The 10826-nt window shown below is 52.5% G+C and overlaps 1 pseudogene; it reads right to left on the reverse strand.

The window, feature by feature from the left end:
• Window positions 1-203: 203 nt before the first annotated feature.
• Window positions 204-10826, reverse strand: part of LOC133125269 (RING finger protein 145-like) — a 16156-nt pseudogene continuing 5533 nt past the window's right edge.

A 10826-nucleotide genomic window follows, 5' to 3' on the forward strand; every position in this document is an offset into this window, starting at 1 on the left:
TTCATCCAGCTTCACCCAGCTTCACCGAGAGGCCGAGTCACGTCACATCCGGTGGGTTTCTCAGAGACGGCCTTCCTGTGAGAGTCCTGGCACGGGCGTTTACAGAGCTGGGGTAAGAGCTGGGGGCAGGAGGATGAGATAACAGCGTAACTGGAGGGGGGGGGGGTAAGGATGGGGGGGGGGGGGGGGGGTGAGTGGGCCACTGTGGGTCCTGGGTTTTCATTAAATTAAAGTTGCTGAAAGCATGTTTAGTTTTCTAACATAATTCTGTCCTCATTCCAACATAATGCAGGTTTCACTCACTGCCATTTTCTCTGACTGAATGGGTGAATACTATTTCTGTACGCTGTCACTTTAAGAGGGCAAATCATCCTTCAGCTGATATTACGCATCTAATTAGAGCAGTTAAAGGTTTGTTATGAAGGTGGTAATTATGGGAGAAGGAACACATACACAGCACATACAGTGGATCTCAAGGAATCCAGTTTAGAATTGTGTTATGGCGGGAGCAAACTGGAAGTAAACTGGAAGTATTATGAAGTATGACTGGCTGGGCCGTTCCTGTGGGCGGGGTTTAGCAGGCTGTGGACACTGCCTCAGTGCTGGGGGTCAGGGGTCAGGGGTCGGGGGGACAGCCAAACCCCCTGGATAGGAAACAGTGCAGTCCCACTGTCAGGGAAATTACCCAGAACCCCACAGTCACCCAGCTCTGTAGGCTCCGCCCCTGATTCACTCTGATTGGCTGGATGATGGACTGACTGGGGAATGTCCTGTAGGAAGGTGGGAATTGTGGCAGGCCATGATTGGCTCTTGACCGCTCACGCTTGGTTCTGATTGGCCGGCAGGTTGACTGGCTCCACCCATTTGGTTCTGATTGGCTGATTGACGAATGTCCTGTATGAGGGTGGGAGTGGAGGTGGGCTGTGATTGGCTGTCGACCGCTCCTGCTTGATTCCGATTGGCCGGTTCAAAAATGTCCTGGAGGTGGTTGCGTGGCTCCGCCCCTGCTTGGTCCTGATTGGCCGGTTGAGGAATGTCCTGTAGGGGGGTGTGTAGCGCTGGGCTGTGATTGGCTCCTGAGCTGGCTGTGACAGAGAGGACAGGTCTCCTGAATGTAGAGCCACTTCTTAAGACACCCAGCGTGGAAGAAATGAGCGCAGGGCGTGATCACAGCGCAGGACATGTCCTGCAGGGGGAGACAGAGAGCAGGGCTGATCTTTTAGTAAGTAGTAAGTAGTATGTAGTATGTAGTAAGTATCTTTTAGTTTATTAAAGACACGCTGAGATGGAATTAGAGCAGCACTCTTCTGTCTATTTCTATTGATTCTATTGAGCTCATTGTGTAGCAGTGTATGGCCATCAAAGACCTGTCTATTTTCTGTTCCCGAGCAATCAATATCCTTGCACATGCAAACACACTCACACTCACTCTCACACACACACACACACTCACACACTCACACACTCACACTCACTCTCACACACACACTCACACACACACACTCACACACACACACTCTCACACACATACACTCACACACACACTCACACACACACACACACTCTCACACTCACTCTCACACACACACACACACTCACACACTCACTCTCACACACACACACACACACACACACACACACACACACACACCTGGTAGCAGATGGTGCAGATGACGTTATGTGTGTGCAGCTGCTGGCAGGGGGCGGTGGGCATGCTGTGGATCTTGCGGACGGTGTCTCTGCGCAGCAGGAAGCTCTGCCAGGCCAGCTGGGCACGCAGCCACACGTTGTAGTACGAGTGGATGAAGATGATGGTGGAGCCCATGACCGTCCACTCGCCGAAGAGCGCCTCCCGCAGGCCATATGCCACCACGCACAGCGCTCCAGGAACACGCAGCCGGGACGCCCCGTTCACACAGTACGTCACCTCGTCCATGTGCTCCACCGGACGCTGCCACCACTGCTCCACCACGAACAGCACGTAGATCAGCAGCGTGCCCAGAACCTGCCGGACAGGAGGTGTGTACAGGTGAGCCCAGAACCTGCCGGACAGGAGGTGTGTACAGGTGAGCCCAGAACCTGCCAGACAGGAGGTGTGTACAGGTGTGCCCAGAACCTGCCAGACAGGAGGTGTGTACAGGTGTGCCCAGAACCTGCCAGACAGGAGGTGTGTACAGGTGAGCTCAGGTGTGTACAGGTGAGCCCAGGTGTGTACAGGTGAGCTCAGGTGTGTACAGGTGTGTACAGGTGAGCCCAGGTGTGTACAGGTGAGCCCAGGTGTGTACAGGTGTGTACAGGTGAGCCCAGGTGTGCTCAGGTGAGCTCAGGTATGTACAGGTGTGTGCAGGTGTGTACAGGTGAGCTCAGGTGAGCCCAGGTGTGCTCAGGTGAGCTCAGGTGTGCTCAGGTGAGCCCAGAACCTGCCAGACAGGAGGTGTACAGGTGAGCCCAGAACCTGCCAGACAGGAGGTGAGCCCAGGTGTGTACAGGTGAGCCCAGGTGTGTACAGGTGTGTACAGGTGAGCCCAGGTGTGTACAGGTGAGCCCAGGTGTGTACAGGTGTGTACAGGTGAGCCCAGGTGTGCTCAGGTGAGCTCAGGTGTGTACAGGTGAGCCCAGGTATGTACAGGTGTGTGCAGGTGTGTACAGGTGAGCTCAGGTGAGCTCAGGTGTGTACAAGTGAGCCCAGGTGTGTACAGGTGTGTACAGGTGAGCCCAGGTGTGCTCAGGTGAGCTCAGGTGTGTACAGGTGTGTGCAGGTGAGCCCAGGTGTGTACAGGTGTGTACAGGTGAGCTCAGGTGTGTACAGGTGAGCTCAGGTGTGTACAGGTGAGCCCAGGTGTGTGCAGGTGTGTACAGGTGAGCCCAGGTGTGTACAGGTGTGTACAGGTGAGCTCAGGTGTGTACAGGTGAGCCCAGGTGTGTACAGGTGTGTGCAGGTGTGTACAGGTGAGCCCAGGTGTGTACAGGTGTGTACAGGTGAGCCCAGGTGTGTACAGGTGTGTACAGGTGAGCCCAGGTGTGCTCAGTGCACTCCAACACAGATAGACACACTGATAACTGCACATCTACACTGGTTACACATCGATACTCACATACTGAGGTGTAATAAGCGAACAGCATGTACTGTGCTCTCTATCACACACACGCAGGGCGTGGCTCACCTGTGCAGGGTGTGGCTCACCTGTGCAGGGCGTTGTCGTTGGTGAAGGCTCGGTAGCCCTGCAGGTAGAACCTGCAGAGCGTGAGCACGCCCAGCACCGCAAACGACACGGTGACCAGACCCAGCAGAGAGCAGGGAGTGCTGCAGCAATCTGCTAAACACACCTTACACACACCTTACACACACACTATAGCACTCTGCAATACTGAGAGAGCATTACACACACCTTACACACACACTATAGCACTCTGCAATACTGAGAGAGCATTACACACACCTTACACACACACTATAGCACTCTGCAATACTGAGAGAGCATTACACACACCTTACACACACACTATAGCACTCTGCAATACTGAGAGAGCATTACACACACCTTACACACACACTATAGCACTCTGCAATACTGAGAGAACATTACACACACCTTATACACACTATAGCACTCTGTAATACTGAGAGAGAGCACACTACACACACTACACACACCTTACACACACTATAGCACTCTGCTACACTGAGAGAGCATTACACACACCTTACACACACACTACACACACCTTACACACACTATAGCACTCTGCTAAACTGAGAGAGCATTACACACATATTACACACACACACATACACACACACACACTACACACACCTTACACACACCTTACACACACACTACACACACCTTACACACACTATAGCACTCTGCTACACTGAGAGAGCATTACACACATATTACACACACACACACACACACACATTACACACACCTTACACACACCTTACACACACACTACACACACTATAGCACTCTGCTACACAGAGAGCATTACCCACATATTACACACACACACACACATTACACACACACACTACACACACCTTACACACACACACTACACACACCTTACACACACTATAGCACTCTGCTACACTGAGAGAGCATTACACACACCTTACACACACACTACACACACCTTACACACACTATAGCACTCTGCTATACTAAGAGAACATTACACACACCTTACACACACCTTACACACACACTACACACACCTTACACACACTATAGCACTCTGCTATACTAAGAGAGCATTACACACACCTTACACACACCTTACACACACACTACACACACTATAGCACTCTGCTACACTGAGAGAGCATTACACACCTTACACACACACTACACACACCTTACACACGCCTTACACACACATTACACACGCATTACACACACATTATACACACTATAGCACTCTGCTACACTGAGAGAGCATTACACACACCTTACACACACACTACATACACCTTACACACACACTATAGCACTCTGCTATACTGAGAGAGCATTACACACACATTACACACACCTTACACACACACTATAGCACTCTGCTATACTGAGAGAGCATTACACACACCTTACACACACACACACACATTACACACACTATAGCACTCTGCTATACTGAGAGAGCATTAGACACACATTACACACACTATAGCACTCTGCTATACTGAGAGAACATTACACACACATTACACACACTATAGCACTCTGCTATACTGAGAGAACATTACACACACATTACACACACTATAGCACTCTGCTATACTGAGAGAACATTACACACATATTACACACACTCACACTCACACACACCTGGTGAGGAAAAGGAGCAGCAGTCTCTGGCGGGGCGGGGGCTGCTCGTGGGAGCGGAGGTAGCTGTAGATCTGCAGGGAGAACAGCACCAGCCAGAACACATGAAGAGCAGTGGCAGAACCAGCTGGTTCCACAGGAACCCGCCCAGAACCAGGAGCCCATATACCTCCACCACCTGCACCGGGAGGGGAGAGGGAGGGAGAGGGAGAGAGAGGGGGAGGGAGAGAGAGAGGGGGAGAGAGAGGGGGGGAGAGAGAGGGGGAGGGAGAGGGGGAGAAAGAGAGGGAGAGAGAGAGGGAGGGCGAGGGGGAGACATGGGAGAGAGAGAGGGAGAGGGAGAGAGAGGGGTAGGGAGAGAGAGAGGGAGAAGTAGATAAGGAGATAGGGGGAGAAGGGGAGAGGGGGAGGGGGAGTGAGAGAGAGAAAGAGAGGGGGAGGGAGAGAAAGAGAGGGAGACAGGGGACAGAGAGAAGGGGGGAATGAGGGAGGGAGGGGGAGGGAGATAGAGAGGGGAGAGAAAGAGGGATGGAGCAGGGGAAGGAGAGGGGTTAGAGAGGGAGGGAGAGAGGGAGGGAGCGAGAGAGAGGTAGGGAGGGGAGTTGGAAGAGTGAGTACAATCATATCATAACAGCAGGGCCATACCAGGGACAGCCAGTCGCCTCGTGTCTAAGATACATGACTGGGATCCGGAAGATCGGTAGTTCAGTCCCTGGTGTAGCCATGATAAGTTCAGTGAAGCAGTGAAGATATTTAGCTGAAACTTTTATCCAGAGCGACTTACAGTCGATTAGACTAAGCTGGGGACAATCCCCCCTGGATCAATGCGGGGTTAAGGGCCTTGCTCAAGGGCCCAACAGCTGCTCTGATCTTATCGAGGCTCCACCAGAGACTACTGGCTCACCTGCACCAGCTCGCGGTAGGCGGTCTTGGCCAGGTTGTAGGGCACCAGCAGGTTGGAAGCCAGGAAGTAGAGCACCCACAGGCCGGTGAAGAGGGCGGCGAAGCGGCTGGCCAACACCACGGCCTCCAGAGGGACGAGGCACAGGCGCGCCACCAGGGGGAGCAGCTGAGCCGAGAACAGCCAGACCTGCCTCGTCTGCATCACACAGGAGCACAGCGCGCACACCACCAACTGACCTGGGAAACACAGCACAGGAACTCTTTACACGGGACAGGAACTCTTTCCACGGGACAGGAACTCTTTACACGGCACAGGAACTCTTTACACGGGACAGGAACTCTTTCCACGGGACAGGAACTCTTTCCACGGGACAGGAACTCTTTCCACGGGACAGGAACTCTTTCCACGGGACAGGAACTCCTTCCACGGGACAGGAACTCTTTCCACGGGACAGGAACTCCTTCCACGGGACAGGAACTCTTTCCACGGGACAGGAACTCTATATACAGGACAGGAACTCTATATACAGGACAGGAACTCTTTACACAGGACAGGAACTCTTTACACGGGACAGGAACTCTTTACAAGGGACAGGAACTCCCAATGAGGGGTTAAGGGCCCAACAGCTGTGTGGTGGCTACACTGGGGCTTGAACCAGCAACCTTCTGGGTCATGTACCTTAGCTACGTCTTTTTTTATTACTAAAAAGTAAAGTCTTTTCTTTAACAGGCACTATACCTCTTTAAAGAAAAATAATAAAACTTTCCTTCTTGATTCGCACAAATTACTACACAAAGTGCCCCCCCCATTTCTCATTTCTAAGAAAATTAATGAAAGGTAATTAAATGAATATTACTGAAACACAGCCCCATTTATTAAATGAGACTGTCAGCTAATGCCTCCATAATGACCTTCCTGAAATAAGACTGTAAGCCAAGGATGATGAGCCAGACGAACCAAAGCCTCATTCAACCTCCCCAAAAATGTCCTTCCCCTGGTGTTCCCAAACCCTCCCTCCTCCTGTAAGCAGTCCCATTCATCAGTTCCGCACAGAAATAACTGCCTGAACCTTTGAAACATCAGTGCTAGTGAGTGATATAGGTACAGTTGTGTTCAGGCGCAGGTGAGTTACAGGTGTGTTCAGGTACAGGTGAGTTACAGGTGTGTTCAGGTACAGGTGAGTTACAGGTGAGTTACAGGCGCAGGTGAGAGCAGGTGTGTTCAGGTACAGGTGAGTTACAGGTGTGTTCAGGCGCAGGTGAGTTACAGGTGTGTTCAGGTACAGGTGAGTTACAGGTGTGTTCAGGTACAGGTGAGTTACAGGTGTGTTCAGGTGCAGGTGAGTTACAGGTGTGTTCAGGTGCAGGTGAGGGCAGGTGTGTTCAGGTACAGGTGAGTTACAGGTGTGTTCAGGTGCAGGTGAGGGCAGGTGTGTTCAGGTACAGGTGAGTTACAGGTGAGTTACAGGTGCAGGTGAGAGCAGGTGTGTTCAGGTACAGGTGAGTTACAGGTGTGTTCAGGCGCAGGTGAGTTACAGGTGTGTTCAGGCGCAGGTGAGGGCAGGTGTGTTCAGGTACAGGTGAGTTACAGCTGTGTTCAGGTACAGGTGAGTTACAGGTGTGTTCAGGTACAGGTGAGTTACAGGTGAGTTACAGGTGCAGGTGAGGGCAGGTGTGTTCAGGTACAGGTGAGTTACAGGCGTGTTCAGGCGCAGGTGAGAGCAGGTGTGTTCAGGTACAGGTGAGTTACAGGTGTGTTCAGGCGCAGGTGAGTTACAGGTGTGTTCAGGCGCAGGTGAGAGCAGGTGTGTTCAGGTACAGGTGAGTTACAGGTGTGTTCAGGCGCAGGTGAGTTACAGGTGTGTTCAGGTGCAGGTGAGGGCAGGTGTGTTCAGGTGCAGGTGAGTTACCAGTGTGTTCAGGTGCAGGTGAGGGCAGGTGTGTTCAGGTACAGGTGAGTTACAGGTGAGTTACAGGTGCAGGTGAGGGCAGGTGTGTTCAGGTACAGGTGAGTTACAGGTGCAGGTGAGAGCAGGTGTGTTCAGGTACAGGTGAGTTACAGGTGTGTTCAGGCGCAGGTGAGTTACAGGTGTGTTCAGGCGCAGGTGAGTTACAGGTGTGTTCAGGTGCAGGTGAGGGCAGGTGTGTTCAGGTACAGGTGAGTTACAGGTGTGTTCAGGCGCAGGTGAGTTACAGGTGTGTTCAGGCGCAGGTGAGTTACAGGTGTGTTCAGGTGCAGGTGAGGGCAGGTGTGTTCAGGTACAGGTGAGTTACAGGTGTGTTCAGGTGCAGGTGAGGGCAGGTGTGTTCAGGTACAGGTGAGTTACAGGTGAGTTACAGGTGCAGGTGAGAGCAGGTGTGTTCAGGTACAGGTGAGTTACAGGTGTGTTCAGGCGCAGGTGAGTTACAGGTGTGTTCAGGCGCAGGTGAGGGCAGGTGTGTTCAGGTACAGGTGAGTTACAGCTGTGTTCAGGTACAGGTGAGTTACAGGTGTGTTCAGGTACAGGTGAGTTACAGGTGAGTTACAGGTGCAGGTGAGGGCAGGTGTGTTCAGGTACAGGTGAGTTACAGGCGTGTTCAGGCGCAGGTGAGAGCAGGTGTGTTCAGGTACAGGTGAGTTACAGGTGTGTTCAGGCGCAGGTGAGTTACAGGTGTGTTCAGGTGCAGGTGAGGGCAGGTGTGTTCAGGTGCAGGTGAGTTACCAGTGTGTTCAGGTGCAGGTGAAGGCAGGTGTGTTCAGGTACAGGTGAGTTACAGGTGAGTTACAGGTGCAGGTGAGGGCAGGTGTGTTCAGGTACAGGTGAGTTACAGGTGCAGGTGAGAGCAGGTGTGTTCAGGTACAGGTGAGTTACAGGTGTGTTCAGGCGCAGGTGAGTTACAGGTGTGTTCAGGCGCAGGTGAGTTACAGGTGTGTTCAGGTGCAGGTGAGGGCAGGTGTGTTCAGGTACAGGTGAGTTACAGGTGTGTTCAGGCGCAGGTGAGTTACAGGTGTGTTCAGGCGCAGGTGAGTTACAGGTGTGTTCAGGTGCAGGTGAGGGCAGGTGTGTTCAGGTGCAGGTGAGTTACCGGTGTGTTCAGGTGCAGGTGAGGGCAGGTGTGTTCAGGTACAGGTGAGTTACAGGTGTGTTCAGGTGCAGGTGAGGGCAGGTGTGTTCAGGTACAGGTGAGTTACAGGTGTGTTCAGGCGCAGGTGAGTTACAGGTGTGTTCAGGCGCAGGTGAGTTACAGGTGTGTTCAGGTGCAGGTGAGGGCAGGTGTGTTCAGGTGCAGGTGAGTTACCGGTGTGTTCAGGTGCAGGTGAGGGCAGGTGTGTTCAGGTACAGGTGAGTTACAGCTGTGTTCAGGTACAGGTGAGGGCAGGTGTGTTCAGGTACAGGTGAGTTACAGGTGAGTTACAGGTGCAGGTGAGGGCAGGTGTGTTCAGGTACAGGTGAGTTACAGGTGTGTTCAGGTACAGGTGAGTTACAGGTGCAGGAGAGGGCAGGTGTGTTCAGGTACAGGTGAGTTACAGGTGAGTTACAGGTGCAGGTGAGAGCAGGTGTGTTCAGGTACAGGTGAGTTACAGGTGTGTTCAGGTACAGGTGAGTTACAGGTGAGTTACAGGTGCAGGTGAGAGCAGGTGTGTTCAGGTACAGGTGAGTTACAGGTGTGTTCAGGTACAGGTGAGTTACAGGTGCAGGTGAGGGCAGGTGTGTTCAGGTACAGGTGAGTTACAGGTGTGTTCAGGCGCAGGTGAGAGCAGGTGTGTTCAGGTACAGGTGAGTTACAGGTGTGTTCAGGCGCAGGTGAGTTACAGGTGTGTTCTGGTACAGGTGAGGGCAGGTGTGTTCAGGCGCAGGTGAGTTACAGGTGAGTTACAGGTGCAGGTGAGGGCAGGTGTGTTCAGGTACAGGTGAGTTGCAGGTGAGAGCAGGTGTTTTCATGTACAGGTGAGTTACAGGTGTGTTCAGGCGCAGGTGAGTTACAGGTGTGTTCAGGCGCAGGTGAGTTACAGGTGTGTTCAGGTGCAGGTGAGGGCAGGTGTGTTCAGGTAGAGGTGAGTTACAGGTGTGTTCAGGTGCAGGTGAGGGCAGGTGTGTTCAGGTACAGGTGAGTTACAGCTGTGTTCAGGTACAGGTGAGTTACAGGTGTGTTCAGGTACAGGTAAGTTACAGGTGTGTTCAGGTACAGGTGAGTTACAGGTGTGTTCAGGTACAGGTGAGTTACAGGTGTGTTCAGGTCCAGGTGAGTTACAGTTGTGTTCAGGTGCAGGTGAGTTACAGGTGTGTTCAGGCGCAGGTGAGAGCAGGTGTGTTCAGGCGCAGGTGATGTACAGGTGTGTTCAGGTGCAGGTGAGGGCAGGTGTGTTCAGGTACAGGTGTGTTACAGGTGTGTTCAGGCGCAGGTGAGAGCAGGTGTGTTCAGGTGCAGGTGAGTTACAGGTGAGATACAGGTGTGTTCAGGTGCAGGTGAGTTACAGGTGTGTTCAGGCGCAGGTGAGGGCAGGTGTGTTCAGGCGCAGGTGAGAGCAGGTGTGTTCAGGCGCAGGTAAGGGCAGGTGTGTTCAGGCGCAGGTGAGAGCAGGTGTGTTCAGGCGCAGGTGATGTACAGGTGTGTTCAGGCGCAGGTGAGGGCAGGTGTGTTCAGGCGCAGGTGAGGGCAGGTGAGCGGGCGGTACTCACAGATGAGGGCAGTGCTGAATCGGTTCATAGACAGAGGCTCCAGGTAGAGCGGTCCCTCATAGTCCGACTCCAGCTCGCTCCGAACATAGTCCCTGAAACAAGAAACAGCGTTCCACCCTCAACATCCTGTCCTTTTGGGTTACCATGGCAACAAAACCACCATCATCACCACAGACACCCAATCACCAACCTTTACTCCATCTGCACATACGGAATATACACTCACTGAGCACTTTATTAGGATATCCATGCGATTATCTAATCAGCCAATTGTGGGGCAGCAGTGCAATGCATACAATCATGTAGATATGGTTCAGGAGCTTCAGTTAATGTTCACATCAACCATCAGAATGAGGGGTGAAATGTGATCTAAGTGACTCTGACCATGGGTTGATTGTTGGTGGCAGACAGGGTGGTTTGAGTATCTCAGAAA

This window comes from Conger conger, chromosome 3, assembly GCF_963514075.1.
Source record: "Conger conger chromosome 3, fConCon1.1, whole genome shotgun sequence".
Taxonomy (NCBI): Eukaryota; Metazoa; Chordata; class Actinopteri; order Anguilliformes; family Congridae; genus Conger; species Conger conger.